The 18,212-nt window shown below is 44.7% G+C and overlaps 14 non-coding genes and 1 pseudogene across 14 annotated transcripts; 11 read left to right on the top strand and 4 right to left on the bottom strand.

Annotated features, from left to right (window-relative positions):
- Positions 1-2,024: 2,024 nt before the first annotated feature.
- Positions 2,025-2,188, top strand: LOC135006708 (U1 spliceosomal RNA). Its single transcript, XR_010206861.1, has one exon. It is a non-coding gene; the product is annotated as a U1 spliceosomal RNA (small nuclear RNA).
- A 152-nt stretch (positions 2,189-2,340) lies between these two features.
- On the top strand, positions 2,341-2,503 carry LOC135006704 (U1 spliceosomal RNA). Its single transcript, XR_010206858.1, has one exon. It is a non-coding gene; the product is annotated as a U1 spliceosomal RNA (small nuclear RNA).
- Positions 2,504-3,177: 674 nt separating this feature from the next.
- LOC135006713 (U1 spliceosomal RNA) lies at positions 3,178-3,341 on the top strand. Its single transcript, XR_010206865.1, has one exon. It is a non-coding gene; the product is annotated as a U1 spliceosomal RNA (small nuclear RNA).
- A 152-nt stretch (positions 3,342-3,493) lies between these two features.
- LOC135006703 (U1 spliceosomal RNA) lies at positions 3,494-3,656 on the top strand. The gene has a single exon (XR_010206857.1). It is a non-coding gene; the product is annotated as a U1 spliceosomal RNA (small nuclear RNA).
- A 674-nt stretch (positions 3,657-4,330) lies between these two features.
- Positions 4,331-4,494, top strand: LOC135006715 (U1 spliceosomal RNA). The gene has a single exon (XR_010206867.1). It is a non-coding gene; the product is annotated as a U1 spliceosomal RNA (small nuclear RNA).
- Positions 4,495-4,644: 150 nt separating this feature from the next.
- On the top strand, positions 4,645-4,808 carry LOC135006700 (U1 spliceosomal RNA). Its single transcript, XR_010206854.1, has one exon. It is a non-coding gene; the product is annotated as a U1 spliceosomal RNA (small nuclear RNA).
- A 6,876-nt stretch (positions 4,809-11,684) lies between these two features.
- On the bottom strand, positions 11,685-11,800 carry LOC135006711 (U5 spliceosomal RNA). The gene has a single exon (XR_010206864.1). It is a non-coding gene; the product is annotated as a U5 spliceosomal RNA (small nuclear RNA).
- Positions 11,801-12,074: 274 nt separating this feature from the next.
- On the bottom strand, positions 12,075-12,190 carry LOC135006710 (U5 spliceosomal RNA). Its single transcript, XR_010206863.1, has one exon. It is a non-coding gene; the product is annotated as a U5 spliceosomal RNA (small nuclear RNA).
- A 275-nt stretch (positions 12,191-12,465) lies between these two features.
- LOC135006707 (U5 spliceosomal RNA) lies at positions 12,466-12,581 on the bottom strand. Its single transcript, XR_010206860.1, has one exon. It is a non-coding gene; the product is annotated as a U5 spliceosomal RNA (small nuclear RNA).
- Positions 12,582-12,855: 274 nt separating this feature from the next.
- LOC135006709 (U5 spliceosomal RNA) lies at positions 12,856-12,971 on the bottom strand. Its single transcript, XR_010206862.1, has one exon. It is a non-coding gene; the product is annotated as a U5 spliceosomal RNA (small nuclear RNA).
- Positions 12,972-13,115: 144 nt separating this feature from the next.
- On the top strand, positions 13,116-13,243 carry LOC135006706 (U1 spliceosomal RNA; annotated as a pseudogene).
- Positions 13,244-13,836: 593 nt separating this feature from the next.
- Positions 13,837-14,000, top strand: LOC135006697 (U1 spliceosomal RNA). Its single transcript, XR_010206851.1, has one exon. It is a non-coding gene; the product is annotated as a U1 spliceosomal RNA (small nuclear RNA).
- Positions 14,001-14,152: 152 nt separating this feature from the next.
- On the top strand, positions 14,153-14,315 carry LOC135006701 (U1 spliceosomal RNA). Its single transcript, XR_010206855.1, has one exon. It is a non-coding gene; the product is annotated as a U1 spliceosomal RNA (small nuclear RNA).
- Positions 14,316-14,990: 675 nt separating this feature from the next.
- On the top strand, positions 14,991-15,154 carry LOC135006699 (U1 spliceosomal RNA). The gene has a single exon (XR_010206853.1). It is a non-coding gene; the product is annotated as a U1 spliceosomal RNA (small nuclear RNA).
- A 152-nt stretch (positions 15,155-15,306) lies between these two features.
- LOC135006705 (U1 spliceosomal RNA) lies at positions 15,307-15,469 on the top strand. Its single transcript, XR_010206859.1, has one exon. It is a non-coding gene; the product is annotated as a U1 spliceosomal RNA (small nuclear RNA).
- Positions 15,470-18,212: the final 2,743 nt, after the last annotated feature.

The following is an 18,212-nucleotide window of genomic DNA, read 5'->3' as shown; positions in this document are numbered from 1 at the left end:
CTTGATTATAGGTAGGGAATTAAATGTAGATAAGAAGTAGACACAAAAGAAGACTCCACAGAGCAATTATCAGGTGTCTTTATCAATTTTTGCATTTAAAAAATCAAGCAATTAGGGAACACAATGTTGCGACAATGTAACCCTATTTGCAAAATAGTACTAAATAAGTTTGTCGATGTAAGACATTTGCAAAGGCGCAAACAAAACACGCTGGAAAATGCAACTGAATCTGTTTTTGGAGGTTAGAATAGATGCAGGATCAAGTAGCTCAATGGGTAGGGTGTTTGATTAGAATTTAACAGGTTTTAGGTTTGAATCCTGGGTATGATAGTTTGAGGTGTTATTTAATAAAGTATGTTTATATATTAGTCACACATGGCTTACTTGTACAAATGGCATGTCACCAGTTAGTGCTGACTGCTGATATGCCATTTACACAAACATGCCATGTGTGACTGTATATGCATTTAAGGAGGGCACCCCTGCAATACCACAAACCATTGAGTGTCAAGTATACTAGATATATCTTCATATCTCATGTGCTTTCTCTGAGACCAATCTTGTTATGCCCCTTCCCCACAAGGCATGCGCCTTTTGTCCATATTGCAAAAATGGGGGGGAGGGCATATAATTCTCTGTCACAGGGCACCAAAAAGTCTAGTTATGGCTCTGGTATGCATTATGTAATCTGGCAGACCATCTCTCCAACACTGGCTGGTTGGAATAGAAATCCGGTTATCTATGTGAGCAAATGACCATCAACGATTTACTCTCAAACACTAAAAAATGGACAAAAATGGTCCCCTAAACAAATTGGTTAAATTTTGGGTTTAACCAATTTGTGTAATGACCATTTTTGACCACTTTTCTAGTGTTTGGGAGCAAATGGTTAATTGACATTTGCTCCTATACATTACCAGATTTTCATTCCAACCATCCAGACTGGATAGATAGCCTGACAGATAATTGTGTAGTGTACGCCCAGGATAACTGTTAGTCATGCTTTATTTTATGGCGGCACATAAATGGGTGGACAGATCCAGGGCAAGCACTGCCCACTCATGCATAGTTGTCAACTGATGTGAAGTTCCAGGGGGCAATCTCAGTTATAAAGGGAAGTATCTGGAAATTGTCCCTAGTTAAAAAAAAAAAAAAAAATTTGATCAACTCCATTTATTTAGTATGATATCCCAGGTGATAGGATGCCGGCAGTCAGAACAACATACTTTATTAAATAACACATCTCAAACTACCATACCCAGGATTCAAACCTATAACCTGTTGAATTCTAATCAAACACCCTACCTATTGAGCTATTTGATCCTGCATAAAAATTGTGAACATTATATGAAGCTATTGGTACTTTGCAAAAAAAAAGAATCAGCATTACAACGCAGCAGATCCATGCAGTTTGCAGCCACACACTACATGTATCTGCTCAGCCACAATGCTGATTATTTCTTCACAAAGTACAAGGTGAGCTCCAAACAGAATTCTCTAGCTTAGAATTATACCTTTCTTTGCCAAACCTAGAAGTCGGGCCCCCCACCCTGGGATCCCCCAGAGGGAGGCCTGCACCGTCATGCGGCAGGCTTGTCCGTTTTGGAAGCAGGCTGATGGGCAGCCCAGGATTGCTTCAGTCTGGGCTTGGCAGGTCTGGAAACATGAGCTTGCTTTGGGTATGCCTGACCTTGGGTACGCTTTACCTGGAGGATGAAAGGGCCAAGAAAAGTACTTTTAGCCTTCTGCGTGGTAGGAGTCATACTAGGTAGGCAAGCTGTTTTAGCAGTAGCCAGATCAGCTACAATCTTATTGAGGTCTTCTCCAAAAGGAGATTCAACTGAGGCAGCACAAGGGAACTCTCATCTGGGGACAACAACTGCAGGGAGAACACATATTTTCAGATGAACATGGTAGGGCAGAAGGCTGCCTAATACTGAAGCACCCCCAAACAACAAATCAAATGCAACTTACTTGACAGAGATGTGCCTGAGCAACGGCCCTCCCCAGCCCTATCCCAAATCATACTTATTTTGCATAGGAGATACCATGGTCATGAAGATTGTTCTCCCAGGGTTAGGTTCATTCATTGCATTCTGGGTATGCTGACCCCTGTGATTTCCCCAAATGTGGGAAACTCGACTGCATTATTTGTGGTAGTGGGGGACTGTATTTGTGCTTTCCTCTGGTCAGCTCTGGTAAAATTCAGATTTCTTTGTCTCAGATCTTCCTCTAGCCTTGTTCTTCTTTCGAGAGTTCCCTTGTGCTGCCTCAGTTGGATCTCCTTCACTTGACAGGGGGGTGCCCGAGCAGCGACCCTCCCCAGCTCTAGCCCAACTCCTACTTACCTGCCAGGTGAGATACTATGATCATGAAGTTGCTTCTCCCAGGGCAAGGCTCACCCATTGCACTCTGGGTGTGCTGCCCCTGCGATTTCCCCAAATGTGGGAAACTTGACTGCATAATTTGAGTTTTCCCTGGTCGGCTCTCATGTAATTCAGATCTCTTTGTCTCAGGTCTCTCTCCAGCCTAGTTTGCTGTCTGGTTCCACTTCTTTTTTCTTGAGCCCCTCCCTTCTATACCCTTGTGCACTATCCTGACTTCTCCTCCCGTCTGCTTACTTTGTGCCTCCCAATGCACAATGCAAACTACGGGTAGTGCTGCAGGGCCCACACCCTTTTACTTGCTTTACAGAGCAGCTCTGGAGCTGTTACAGTGCCCAGCTGCTGCAAGAAATCAGCTTGAATGCTTCAGGGGCTGGGGAATGGCCAACATGAGCCCCACACCGAAGGAGGGTGGGGGTGCTTAATGCGAACTAGGGGTCATCCAAGCACCACAAAAGGCCTCCATGCCCTGCACGCTCCTTTTCTCTTTTCATATGCAGACAAGGGTTGAAGCCAACTTTGACCCACTGCTTGGATGACATCACCATATTCAAATCCATCTGCTGCAGGCCATCCCCCAGGAATGCTTGCACTAGTTGTTGCATTTGGTTTGTTGTTTGGGGGTGCTTCAGTATTAGGCAGCCTTCTGCCACCCCATGTTCATCTGAAAATATGTGTTCTCCCTGCAGTTGTTGTCCCCAGATGAGAGTTCCCTTGTGCTGCCTCAGTTGAATCTCCTTTACTTGACAGAGATGTGCCTGAGCAGCGGCCCTCCCCAGCCCTATCCCAAATCATACTTATTTTGCATAGGAGATACTATTGTCATGAAGATTGTTTTCCCAGGGTGAGGTTCATTCATTGCATTCTGGGTATGCTGACCCCTGTGATTTCCCCAAATGTGGGAAACTCGACTGCATTATTTGTGGTAGTGGGGGACTGTATTTGTGCTTTCCTCTGGTCAGCTCTGGTAAAATTCAGATTTCTTTGTCTCAGATCTTCCTCTAGCCTTGTTCTTCTTTCGAGAGTTCCCTTGTGCTGCCTCAGTTGGATCTCCTTCACTTGACAGGGGGGTGCCCGAGCAGCGACCCTCCCCAGCTCTAGCCCAACTCCTACTTACCTGCCAGGTGAGATACTATGATCATGAAGTTGCTTCTCCCAGGGCAAGGCTCACCCATTGCACTCTGGGTGTGCTGCCCCTGCGATTTCCCCAAATGTGGGAAACTTGACTGCATAATTTGAGTTTTCCCTGGTCGGCTCTCATGTAATTCAGATCTCTTTGTCTCAGGTCTCTCTCCAGCCTAGTTTGCTGTCTGGTTCCACTTCTTTTTTCTTGAGCCCCTCCCTTCTATACCCTTGTGCACTATCCTGACTTCTCCTCCCGTCTGCTTACTTTGTGCCTCCCAATGCACAATGCAAACTACGGGTAGTGCTGCAGGGCCCACACCCTTTTACTTGCTTTACAGAGCAGCTCTGGAGCTGTTACAGTGCCCAGCTGCTGCAAGAAATCAGCTTGAATGCTTCAGGGGCTGGGGAATGGCCAACATGAGCCCCACACCGAAGGAGGGTGGGGGTGCTTAATGCGAACTAGGGGTCATCCAAGCACCACAAAAGGCCTCCATGCCCTGCACGCTCCTTTTCTCTTTTCATATGCAGACAAGGGTTGAAGCCAACTTTGACCCACTGCTTGGATGACATCACCATATTCAAATCCATCTGCTGCAGGCCATCCCCCAGGAATGCTTGCACTAGTTGTTGCATTTGGTTTGTTGTTTGGGGGTGCTTCAGTATTAGGCAGCCTTCTGCCACCCCATGTTCATCTGAAAATATGTGTTCTCCCTGCAGTTGTTGTCCCCAGATGAGAGTTCCCTTGTGCTGCCTCAGTTGAATCTCCTTTACTTGACAGAGATGTGCCTGAGCAGCGGCCCTCCACAGCCCTATCCCAAATCATACTTATTTTGCATAGGAGATACTATTGTCATGAAGATTGTTTTCCCAGGGTGAGGTTCATTCATTGCATTCTGTGTATGCTGACCCCTGTGATTTCCCCAAATGTGGGAAACTCGACTGCATTATTTGTGGTAGTGGTGGACTGTGTTTGTGCTTTCCTCTGGTCAGCTCTGGTAAAGTCAGATTTCTTTGTCTCAGATCTTCCTCTAGCCTTGTTCTTCTTTTGAGAGTTCCCTTGTGCTGCCTCAGTTGGATCTCCTTCACTTGAAAGGTAGTGCCCGAGCAGCGACCCTCCCCAGCTCTAGCCCAACTCCTACTAACCTGCCAGGTGAGATACTATGATCATGAAGGTGCTTCTCCCAGGGCAAGGCTCACCCATTGCACTCTGGGTGTGCTGCCCCTTGCGATTTCCCCAAATGTGGGAAACTTGACTGCATAATTTGTGTTTCCCCTGGACGGCTCTCGTATAATTCAGATCTCTTTGTCTCAGGTCTCTCTCCAGCCTAGTATGCTGTCTGTTTCCACTTCTCTTTTCTTGAGCCCCTCCCTTCTATAACCTTGTGCACTATCCTGACTTCTCCTCCCGTCTGCTTACTTTGTGCCTTCCAATGCACAATGCAAACTACAGGTAGTGCTGCAGGGCCCACACCCTTTTACTTGCCTTACAGAGCAGCTCTGGAGCTGTTACAGTACCCAGCTGCTGCAAGAAATCAGCTTGAATGCTTCAGGGGCTGGGGCATGGCCAACATGAGCCCCACACCGAAGGAGGGTGGGGGTGTTTAATGCGAACTAGGGGTCATCCAAGCGTCGCAAAAGGCCGCCATGCCCTGCATATCCCTTTTCTCTTTTCATAAGCAGACGAGGGTTGAAGCAAACTTTGACCCACTGCTTGGATGACATCACTTGCTGCCTTTCCAATGAAGCAAGTTTAATTTAGTAATAGGTGAAAAACCATCCCTACAAAGGTGTTAATCAGATACTTGGCTTTGTGGACACTTTTCAGAGAACAAATTAGTTAGCATAAAAATAAAGCCAGAAAATGAAGAGCTGTTTAATCACTCAATTGGATTTTTCTGCAAGCGTATTTCTTTTTCTCTGCAACCCACTGCTAAGTTGTGCTTCCTAGCTGTTCTTTTATAAAATCACTTAATCAAATCTAACTCTGATTACATCAGAGAAGGCCAGGTACCCTACACCATAAGAGGGGGTTTGAAATTTTGACTTGTCTACTTAAAGATCACCAAAATCTGATGACAAGGTCAATAACATCCCTGGGTGGGATTGAACCACCAACCCTTTGGTTAATAACCAAACACACTAACCGATTGCACCACCGAGACACTTTGCAAAAGTACATACTGACAAAGGTTAATAAGCATTCATCTAGAACGTTTCCTAGAAAACTTTAAAAAGTCAATAATCTGGAGAGTTTTTGTAAAATGTTTCTTCCATCAACCAATGAAGAAACGCATTGGTACTTTCCCATGATGAGTGAGTGCTTCAGGATCTCTTGCACTTACATGTGCAGCAGAGTACTGCAATGGAAGCATGCTGGGCCCCTTAACCCAGAGGTAGGCAGATTGAAACTATCCTCTGCTATATGCATTTTTTTTTTTGTTAATTAAAGTAATCCAAAACTGGGATTGATATTTTTGCTCTTTTATTTTTACTTAAAGTACAATAACTTTTACCATTTTAATTTGTTTTAATAGTATATTGACAGTATTGTTTTCTTTCAAAAATCCACTTAATTTTCTTTACCCTATTATTAAAATGGTAATTGACAAAAACAAACTACATTGTCACCAGAAGAGCAATACAAAATGTACAAGTGATATATTAAAATCATCTTTCCAGCTTGAATTTCAATGATGCATTGGGGCAACGATTTTGTGAGAAACATCTTCACCCTTAAATAAAGATTTTCTTAATTCCTTACCTGTGTGCTAATTAGATATCACCTTGTTTTCACATTAAACAGACTTCCACATGAGAAAGCAGCAAGGATGCAGTGGCGTTAATGTTTCCTGGTGTCAACCTGTATTATTTCAGTAGATATTGAAATGAGGATGCATCTTGCTGCCTTTCCAATGAAGCAAGTTTAATTTAGTAATAGGTGAAAAACCATCCCTACAAAGATGTTAATCAGATACTTGGCTTTGTGGACACTTTTCAGAGAACAAATTTGTTAGCATAAAAATAAAGCCAGAAAATGAAGAGCTGTTTAATCACTCAATTTGATTTTTTTGCCAGCATATTTCTTTTTCTCTGCAAACCACTGCTAAATTGTGCTTCCTAGCTGTTTTTATAAAATCACTGAATCAAATCTAACTCTGATTACATCAGAGAAGGCCAGGTACCCTACACCATAACAGGGGTTTTTGAAATTTTGACTTGTCTACTTAAAGATCACCAAAATCTGATAACAAGGTCAATTACATCCCTGGGTGGGATTGAACCACCAACCTTTTGGTTAATAGCTGTACACACTAACTGATTGCGCCACAGCGACACTTTGCAAAAGTACATACTGACAAAGGCTAATAAGCATTCATCTAGAACGTTTCCTAGAAAAACTTTAAATAGTCAATAATCTGGAGAGTTTTTGTAAGATGTTTCTTCCATCAACCAATGAAGAAACACATTGGTACTTTCCCATGATGAGTGAGTGCTTCAGGATCTCTTGCAATTACATGTGCAGCAGAGTACTGTAATGGAAGCATGCTGGGTCCATAGCCCAGAGGTAGGCAGATTGAAACTATCCTCTGCTATATGCGTTTTTTTTTTGTTAATTAAAGTAATCCAAAACTGGGATTGATATTTTTGCTCTTTTATTTTTACTTAAAGTACAATAACTTTTACCATTTTCATTTGTTTTAATAGTATATTGACAGTATTGTTTTCTTTCAAAAATCCACTTAATTTTCTTTACCCGATTATTAAAATGGTAATTGACAAAAACAAACTACATTGTCACCAGAAGAGCAATACAAAATGTACAAGTGATATATTAAAATCATCTTTCCAGCTTGAATTTCAATGATGCATTGGGGCAACGATTTTGTGAGAAACATCTTCACCCTTAAATAAAGATTTTCTTAATTCCTTACCTGTGTGCTAATTAGATATCACCTTGTTTTCACATTAAACAGACTTCCACATGAGAAAGCACAAAGGATGCAGTGGCGTTAATGTTTCCTGGTGTCAACCTGTATTATTTCAGTAGATATTGAAATGAGGATGCATCTTGCTGCCTTTCCAATGAAGCAAGTTTAATTTAGTAATAGGTTAAAAACCATCCCTACAAATGTGTTAATCAGAAACTTGGCTTTGTGGACACTTTTCAGAGAACAAATTTGTTAGCATAAAAATAAAGCCAGAAAATGAAAAGCTGTTTAATCACTCAATTGGATTTTTTTGCCAGCATATTTCTTTTTCTCTGCAACCCACTGCTAAATTGTGCTTCCTAGCTGTTTTTATAAAATCACTGAATCAAATCTAACTCTGATTACATCAGAGAAGGCCAGGTACCCTACACCATAAGAGGGGGTTTGAAATTTTCACTTGTCTACATAAAGATCACCAAAATCTGATAACAAGGTCAATTACGTCCCTGGGTGGGATTGAACCACCAACCTTTTGGTTAATAGCCTTACACAGTAACTGATTGCGCCACAGCAACACTTTGTAAAAGTCCATACTGACAAAGGCTAATAAGCATTCATCTAGAACGATTCCTAGAAACATTTTAAAAAGTCAATAATGTGGAGAGTTTTTGTAAGATGTTTCTTCCATCAACCAATGAAGAAACACATTGGTACTTTCCCATGATGAGTGAGTGCTTCAGGATCTCTTGCACTTACATGTGCAGCAGAGTACTGTAATGGAAGCATGCTGGGTCCATAACCCAGAGGTAGGCAGATTGAAACTATCCTTTGCTATATGCATTTTTTTTTTGTTCATTAAAGTAATCCAAAACTGGGATTGATATTTTAGCTTTTATTTTTACTTAAAGTACAATAACTTTTACCATTTTAATTTGTTTTAGTGCAAATGGCATATCAGCAGTCAGCACTAACTGGTGACATGCCATTTGTACAAGTAAGCCATGTGTGACTAATATATAAACATGCTTTATTAAATAACACCTCAAACTATCATACCCAGGATTCAAACCTATAACCTGTTGAATTCTAATCAAACACCCTACCCATGGAGCTACTTGATCCTGCATCTTTTCTAACCTCCAAAAACAGATTCAGTTGCATTTTCCAGCGTGTTTTGTTTGCGCCTTTGCAAATGTCTTACATCGACAAACTTATTTAGTACTATTTTGCAAATAGGGTTACATTGTCGCAACATTGTGCTCCCTAATTGCTTGATTTTTTAAATGCAACAATTAATAAAGACACCTGATAATTGCTCTGTGGAGTCTTATTTTGTGTTTTGTGTTTAGTCTTTAGATCTGAATTTGAATGTACTTGTGAACTAACTTAATTTCCTACTTCTAAATTCATTCCTAAATTCACTACTTACATGAATCCTGTAGTTGGGCATTTTGGGACTTCGATTGTGGGCATTGTTTTGTGTCCAGACCAGCAGCAGGTGGTGTGCATTTGCTGGAAAGGCATCGAAGACCTCCGATATGCTGCATCTCCTGATGTGTGTCTCCCTCAAGTGGCTGTCAGCAAATGCCTGCTAGACACCCCATTCCAAGCTGATTGTGACATCATGGAACATGCATCATAGAACAGGCATGCTAAAACATGGGTCTTCAACCTGCGACCCTCCAGCTGCTGTGGAACTACACATCCCAGCATGCCCTGCCTCAGTTTTAGCATACCTTAATAGCAAAACTGTGGCAGGGCATGCTGGGATGTGTAGTTTCACAGCAGCTGGAGGGCCACAGGATGAAGACCCATGTGCTAGAGCCAAGCCGCAGGTACATTGAATGCTAGCAAGCTGAATATTTAAATCCTTTTTGTTCCGCAGCATTCCAATGCGGAAGATTCCATGGAACCAGAGATCCTTCCATTGAGAAGGACATGCTGCCTGGATGACTACACTGTGCAAATTAAATCACGGAGCCAGTTGGCTTGTGGGTGGCTCTGGTGACTGGGTGGTTGGGTGGGTGGTGTGTCGGAAGTGGAGCGCATGCAAATGATTGTGTATCATCCAGCTAGTGAGAGAGAAAACTCATGCAGGAGTGTTCCTGCTTGTCAGTGGGTTATGCACCTTGCCAGACGTTAAATCTACATAGAGCAGCTGGAGGGGACAAGAGCAGGTTTGCAAAATATAGATAGAAGAGCATATATGCTGGCGCATTCTCCATGATTGTGTCAGCTTATGTTTTGGTGCACTGCACTTTCCTCCACTAAAATTAATGTGTCACACCCATTGGCAGCAACCTTAGAATAGCTGCTGACGGGCACAATTGAGAAAGGAAGGGGGGGGGACATTTGAATCCAGCACATAGATGCAATTCAAATATGTAATTCGTACCTTCCTATTTTAAAATATAATGGATGAACCTCACCCTGTGAGAACAATCTTCATGATCAAGAGATCTCATATGCAAAATAAATATGAGTTGGGATAGGGCTGGGGAGGGCTGCTCGGGCAGCACCTCCCCCGTCAAGTTAAGGAGATTCAACTGAGGAAGCACAAGGGAACTCTCGTCTGGGGACAACAACTGCAGGGAGACCACATCTTTTCAGATGAACATGGGAGGGCGGAAGGCTGCCTAATACTGAAGCACCATATGCAACAACTAGTACAAGCATTCCTGGGGGAAGGTCTGCAGCAGACGGATTTGCATACGGTGATGTTATCCAAGCAGTGGGCCAAAGTTGACTGGAACCCTCATCTGCATATGAAAAGAGAAAAGGGGCATGCAGGGCATGGCGGCCTTTTGCAGTGCTTGGATGACCCCTAGTTCACATTAAACACCCCCACCCTCCTTTGGTGTGGGGCTCATGTTGGCCATGCCCCATCCCCTGAAGCATTCAAGCTGATTTCTTGCAGCAGCTGGGCACTGTAACAGCTCCAGAGCTGTTCTGTAAGGCAAGTAAAAGGGTGTGGGCCCTGCAGCACCACCTGTAGTTCGCATTGTGCGTTGGAAGGCACAAAGTAAGCAGACGGGAGGAGAAGTCAGGATAGTGCGCAAGGGCATTATTTTCTCTTAGTCCGTAGAGGATGCTGGGGTCACATTAAGAACCATGGGGTATAGACGGGATCCGCAAGAGACATGGGCACTTTAAGACTTTCAAAGGGTGTGAACTGGCTCCTCCCTCTATGCCCCTCCTCCAGACTCCAGTTATAGGAACTGTGCCCAGGGAGACGGACATTTCGAGGAAAGGATTTATTGTTAAACTAAGGTGAGCATCTTACCAGCTCACACCTTAAACATGCCGCAGAACGTGGCATTCAACAGAACACAAGCCAACGGCATGAACAATTGCAGCAAAAAGCTGACCAGAACCATAACACAACATGTGTATAACCACAAGTAATAACTGCAGACACAGTATGGACTGGGACGGGTGCCCAGCATCCTCTACAGACTAAGAGAAAAGGATTTACCGGTAGGTATTAAAATCCTATTTTCTCATACGACCTAGAGGATGCTGGGGTCACATTAAGAACCATGGGGTTATACCAAAGCTCTTGAACGGGTGGGAGAGTGCGTACGACTCTGCAGCACCGAATGACCCAACTTAAGGTTATCATCAGCCAAGGTATCAAACTTGTAAAACTTAGCAAAAGTGTTTACTAAATAGCTGCTCGGCAAAGTTGCAATGCCGAGACTCCCCGACCAGCTGCCAAGGATGAACCCACCTTTCTAGTAGAATGGGTCTTCACCTACTTCAGTAACGGCAATCCTGCCGTGGAACGAGCATGCTGAATCTTACCACAGATCCAGCGCATAATGGTCTGCATGGAAGCAGGACACCAAATCCTGTTGGGAGCATACAGGACAAACAGAGCCTCTGTTTTCCTAATCTGAACCGTTCTGGTGACATACATTTTCAAAGTTCTGACCACAGCCAGAGACTTTGACTCAACGAAGGTGTCAGTGGCCAAAGGCACCATGTGGAAAGATGAACCACCTTCGGCAGAAATTGTTGACGTGTCCTCAATTCTGCTCTATCTTCATGAAAGATCAAATAAAGGCTCTTGTGATACTGCATGGTTTGTACTGTTTTCCATGTGCTCCCAGACCTTTAAGCAAGTAGCATGGTCAAGAAAGTTCTGTTTGAAAAGAAACAACATTTACTGTCATTGTTATGCAAATAAACTTACATTAAAGCTAACAAGAAAGCACACTCGTTCTGTCTTTAAACTGATAAAAGAAACCCCAATAATATGGGGCATGCAAAAATTGAGATAAAACTCAGTTTTGCTCCTCTCCACGGAAATCTTTAATAAAAGGCGAAATATTTGTTAGTTCTGAAGAGAAACCAGAGCATGACCAAGATGCCACCTGTCGCCTGAGTGCCATGCCAGCAGTTCTCATTCAGCTGAAAGTGAGCACCCAATTTGAATGAAAGAAAGCAGATTTCTCACCAGGCTTCCCCTTGCTATAAACATGGTTTGTACTCTTTTCTATGTGCTCCCAGATCTTTCAAGCAATTAGTATAGTCAAGAAAGTTCTGTTTGAAAAGAAACAAACATTTACTGTCATTTCTATGCAAATGAGCTTACATTAAAGCACACTCGTTCTATCTTTAAACCGATAAAAGAAACCCCAATAAGACGGAGCATGCAAAAATTGAGATAAAACTCAGTTTTGCTCCTCTCCACGGAAATCTTTAGTAAAAGGCGAAAGATCTGTTCGTTTTGAAGAGAAACCAGAGCATGACCAAGATTCCACCTGTCGCCTGAGTGCCATGCCAGCAATCCTCATTCAGCTCAAAGTGAGCACCCAATTTGAAAGAAAGAAAGCAGATTTCTCACCAGGCTTCCCCTTGCTATAAACATGGTTTGTACTCTTTTCCATGTGCTCCCAGATCTTTCAAGCAATTAGTGTGGTCAAGAAAGTTCTGTTTGAAAAGAAACAAACATTTACTGTCATTTCTATGCAAATGAGCTTACATTAAAGCACACTCGTTCTATCTTTAAACCGATAAAATAAAATCCCAATAAGATGGGGCATGCAAAAATTGAGATAAAACTCAGTTTTGCTCCTCTCCACGGAAATCTTTAGTAAAAGGCGAAAGATTTGTTCGTTCTGAAGAGAAACCAGAACATGACCAAGATTCCACCTGTCGCCTGAGTGCCATGCCAGCAGTCCTCATTCAGCTCAAAGTGAGCACCCAATTTGAAAGAAAGAAAGCAGATTTCTCACCAGGCTTCCCCTTGCTATAAACATGGTTTGTACTCTTTTCCATGTGCTCCCAGATCTTTCAAGCATTTAGTATAGTCAAGAAAGTTCTGTTTGAAAAGAAACAAACATTTACTGTCATTTCTATGCAAATGAGCTTACATTAAAGCACACTCGTTCTATCTTTAAACCGATAAAAGAAACCCCAATAAGACGGAGCATGCAAAAATTGAGATAAAACTCAGTTTTGCTCCTCTCCACGGAAATCTTTAGTAAAAGGCGAAAGATCTGTTCGTTTTGAAGAGAAACCAGAGCATGACCAAGATTTTTATCTGAAAATATGTGTTCTCCCTGCAGTTGTTGTCCCCAGATGAGAGTTCCCTTGTGCTGCCTCAGTTGAATCTCCTTTACTTGACAGAGATGTGCCTGAGCAGCGGCCCTCCCCAGCCCTATCCCAAATCATACTTATTTTGCATAGGAGATACCATGGTCATGAAGATTGTTCTCCCAGGGTGAGGTTCATTCATTGCATTCTGGGTATGCTGACCCCTGTGATTTTCCCAAATGTGGGAAACTCGCTTTTATACCCTTGTGCACTATCCTGACTTCTCCTCCTGTCTGCTTACTTTGTGCCTTCCAATGCACAATGCAAACTACAGGTAGTGCTGCAGGGCCCACACCCTTTTACTTGCCTTACAGAGCAGCTCTGGAGCTGATACAGTGCCAAGCTGCTGCAAGAAATCAGCTTGAATGCTTCAGGGGATGGGGCATGGCCAACATGAGCCCCACACCGAAGGAGGGTGGGGGTGTTTAATGCGAACTAAGGGTCATCCAAGCGCCGCAAAAGGCCGCCATGCCCTGCATACCCCTTTTCTCTTTTCATATGCAGATGAGGGTTCCAGCCAACTTTGGCCCACTGCTTGGATGACATCACCGTATGCAAATCCGTCTTCTGCAGAACTTCCCCCAGGAATGCTTGCACTAGTTGTTGCATTTGGTTTGTTGTTTGGGGGTGCTTCAGTATTAGGCAGCCTTCTGCCCTCCCATGTTCATCTGAAAATATGTGTTCTCCCTGCAGTTGTTGTCCCCAGATGAGAGTTCCCTTGTGCTGCCTCAGTTGAATCTCCTTTACTTGACAGAGATGTGCATGAGCAGCGGCCCTCCCCAGCCCTATCCCAAATCATACTTATTTTGCATAGGAGATACCATGGTCATGAAGATTGTTCTCCCAGGGTGAGGTTCATTCATTGCATTTTGGGTATGCTGACCCCTGTGATTTACCCAAATGTGGGAAACTCGACTGCATTATTTGTGGTAGTGGGGGACTGTGTTTGTGCTTTCCTCTGGTCAGCTCTGTTAAAACTCAGATTTCTTTGTCTCAGATTTTCCTCTAGCCTTGTTCTTCTTTCGAGAGTTCCCTTGTGCTGCCTCAGGTGGATCTCCTTCACTTGACAGGGGGGTGCCCGAGCAGCGACCCTCCCCAGCTCTAGCCCAACTCCTACTTACCTGCCAGGTGAGATACTATGATCAGGAAGGTGCTTCTCCCAGGGCAAGGCTCACCCATTGCACTCTGGGTGTGCTGCTCCTACGATTTCCCCAAATGTGGGACACTTGACTGCATAATTTGTGTTTCCTCTGGTCGGCTCTCGTATAATTCAGATCTCTTTGTCTCAGGTCTTTCTCCAGCCTAGTTTGCTGTCTGTTTCCACTTCTTTTATCTTGAGCCCCTCCCTTCTATACCCTTGTGCACTATCCTGACTTCTCCTCCCGTCTGCTTACTTTGTGCCTTCCAATGCACAATGCAAACTACAGGTAGTGCTGCAGGGCCCACACAATCTTTTACTTGCCTTAAAGAGCAGCTCTGGAGCTGTTACAGTGCCCAGCTGCTGCAAGAAATCAGCTTGAATGCTTCAGGGGATGGGGCATGGCCAACATGAGCCCCACACCAAAGGTGGGTGGGGGTGTTTAATGCGAACTAGGGGTAATCCAAGCACCGCAAAAGGCCGCCATGCCCTGCACGCCCCTTTTCTCTTTTCATATGCAGATGAGGGTTGAAGCCAACTTTGACCCACTGCTTGGATGACATCACCATATGCAAATCCATCTGCTGCAGGCCTTGCCCCAGGAATGCTTGCACTAGTTGTTGCATTTGGTTTGTTGTTTGGGGGTGCTTCAGTATTAGGCAGCCTTCTGCCCTCCCATGTTCATCTGAAAATATGTGTTCTCCCTGCAGTTGTTGTCCCCAGATGAGAGTTCCCTTGTGCTGCCTCAGTTGAATCTCCTTTACTTGACAGAGATGTGCCTGAGCAGCGGCCCTCCCAGCCCTATCCCAAATCATACTTATTTTGCATAGGAGACACCATGGTCATGAAGATTGTTCACCCAGGGTGAGGTTCATTCATTGCATTCTGGGTATGCTGACCCCTGTGATTTCCCCAAATGTGGGAAACTCGCCTGCATTTTTTGTGGTAGTGGGGGACTGTGTTTGTGTTTTCCTCTGGTCAGCTCTGGTAAAAGTCAGATTTCTTTGTCTCATATATTCCTCTAGCCTTGTTCTTCTTTCGAGAGTTCCCTTGTGCTGCCTCAGTTGGATCTCCTTCACTTGACAGGGGGGTGCCCGAGCAGTGACCCTCCCCAGCTCTAGCCCAACTCCTACTTACCTGCCAGGTGAGATACTATGATCATGAAGGTGCTTCTCCCAGGGCAAGGCTCACCCATTGCACTCTGGGTGTGCTGCTCCTGTGATTTCCCCAAATGTGGGAAACTTGATTGCATAATTTGTGTTTCCCCTGGTCGGCTCTCGTATAATTCAGATCTCTTTGTCTCAGGTCTCTCTCCAGCCTAGTTTGCTGTCTGTTTCCACTTCTCTTTTCTGGAGCCACTCCCTTCTATGCCCTTGCGCACTATCCTGACTTCTCCCGTCTGCTTACTTTGTGCCTTCCAACGCACAATGCGAACTACAGGTAGTGCTGCAGGGCCCACACCCTTTTAGTTGCCTTACAGAGCAGCTCTGGAGCTGTTACAGTGCCCAGCTGCTGCAAGAAATCAGCTTGAATGCTTCAGGGGCTGGGGCATAGCCAACATGAGCCCCACACCAAAGGAGGGTGGGGGTGTTTAATGCGAACTAGGGGTCATCCAAGCACCGCAAAAGGCCGCCATGCCCTGCATGCCCCTTTTCTCTTTTCATATGCAGATGAGGGTTCCAGCCAACTTTGGCCCACTGCTTGGATGACATCACCGTATGCAAATCCGTCTGCTGCAGACCTTCCCCCAGGAATGCTTGTACTAGTTGTTGCATATGGTTTGATATTTGATGGTGCTTCAGTATTAGGCAGCCTTCCGCCCTCCCATGTTCATCTGAAAAGATGTGGTCTCCCTGCAGTTGTTGTCCCCAGACGAGAGTTCCCTTGTGCTTCCTCAGTTGAATCTCCTTAACTTGATGGGGGAGGGGCTGCCCGAGCAGCCACCCTCCCCAGCCCTATCCCAACTCATACTTATTTTGCATATGAGATCTCTTGATCATGAAGATTGTTCTCACAGGGTGAAGTTCATCCATTATATTTTAAAATAGGAAGGTACAAATTACATATTTGAATTGCATCTATGTGCTGGATTCAAATGTCCCCCCCCCCTTCCTTTCTCAATTGTGCCCATCAGCAGCTATTCTAAGGTTGATGCCAATGGGTGTGACACATTAATTTCTTCTGTGGGGTACACAGGACTCCACAAGGATTCACATTGGGGTGTAGAGTAGGATCTTGATCTGAGGCACCAACCGACTCAAAGCTTTTGACTGTTCCCAAGATGCTCAGCGCATCCTCCTCTATAACCCCGCTTCCATGAACAGGGAGCTCAGTTTGTAGTTGGTGCCTTCAGTAGCAGGCCACTTAACAGGGGCCTGCCTCAGGAAGCCAATTCTTAGCTATTCATTTTGACAAGAAAAGAAGAACTTGTTTTATGAGAATCTACAAGGGCTGCAGCAGGCTAGGTCTAATAGACATCTTTACTGCAGCTTCATCACTCCCAGCGGCACTGTATACTCCCGTGCCCTGGTTGCTGGGTCACTGCAGCGGAGGCTCCGGATTCTTCCTAAGGTCAGTCACACACACACCGCCCTTCCGGATCACGAGGCCGCTGATGAAGGGGAGCGTGGCCGTAGGGGGTGGACCGTGTGCGCACTGGCGTGGACACTGATTACTGGGCAGCCGCTCCACTAGCCACCAGGTACAGTTAAGGAGCACAGGTCTGGGGGGTTTTCTCCTATATTAAACCAATTTTGTACTGCCCGCAGCGCATTGTGATAGGTAATAGGGCCTGATTCAGGTTGGATTGCAATCACAATAAGTGATCCAACTGCAAAAATTGCTAAGAGCATACGCATGTGCCTGCATTTTCTGCAGCACCCCACAGAGAATGCGATCGCCTCTGCCTGTCAATCGGGGCAGGGGGGGAGAGGGGGGTCAGCAACACTCCATTTCCAAGTCAGGGATGGAGCGGTGCGGGGGCAAGGCTTCAAAATGGGGTCTGCAATGGAGGAGACACAGGGGGCGTGGTCACAGCAGCTGTATGACATCACATTCAGCCGCTGTGATCACAAAAATGGTGGCGGCTTCCTGCGCGCACATACAGTCTGCACCAGCAGGAGGCTACACCATTTTTTATGATCACGCTGAACTGCAGTGCGACTGCAATTACAGCATGGTCAAGAAGGGAGGCGTCATGCTGGGTGGCCATAAGAGATGAGCGGGTTCGGTTCCTCGGAATCCGAACCCGCCCGAGCTTCACCCTTTTTTGCTCGGGTCCGAGCAGACTCGGATCCTCTCGCCTTGCTCGGTTAACCCGAGCGCGCCCGAACGTCATCATCCCGCTGTCGGATTCTCACGAGACTTGGATTCTATATAAGGAGCCGCGCGTCGCCGCCATTTTCACACGTGCATTGAGATTGATAGGGAGAGGACGTGGCTGGCGTCCTCTCCGTTTAGATTAGAAGATAGAGACGAGTGACATTTGATTTACTACTAATTTGGGGAGCAGTTGAACTTGTCAGGAGTACTCAGTAGTGCAGAGTTTTGCTGATAGTGACCACCAGTTTTATTATTTATAATCCGTTCTCTGCCTGAAAAAAAACGATACACATACCATATCTGTGCTCAGCCTCAGTGTGCTGCATGATATATCATCTATGTATATCTGACTGTGCTGAGTGCTCACTGCTCACACAGCTTAATTGTGGGGGAGACTGGGGAGCAGTTATAGCAGGAGTACAGTGCACACTTTTGCTGCCAGTGTGACCACCAGTATATTGTCTGCCTGAAAAAGTTAAACACTCCTGTGGTGTTTTTTTTTTATTCTATAAATGCATTCTGCTGACAGTGTCCAGCAGGTCCGTCATACATATATTATATAAATATTTACCTGCAGTAGTGTTATATATTTTTTTTCATCTTTATCATCTCTATATTAGCAGACGCAGTACGGTAGTCCACGGCTGTGGCTATCTCTGTGTCGTCAGTGCTCGTCCATAATTGTATACCTACCTACCTGTGGTGGTTTTTTTT

This window comes from Pseudophryne corroboree, unplaced genomic scaffold (genome assembly GCF_028390025.1).
Source record: "Pseudophryne corroboree isolate aPseCor3 unplaced genomic scaffold, aPseCor3.hap2 scaffold_2159, whole genome shotgun sequence".
Classification (NCBI taxonomy): Eukaryota; Metazoa; Chordata; class Amphibia; order Anura; family Myobatrachidae; genus Pseudophryne; species Pseudophryne corroboree.
This window is presented reverse-complemented; position numbering and strand designations above follow the sequence as displayed.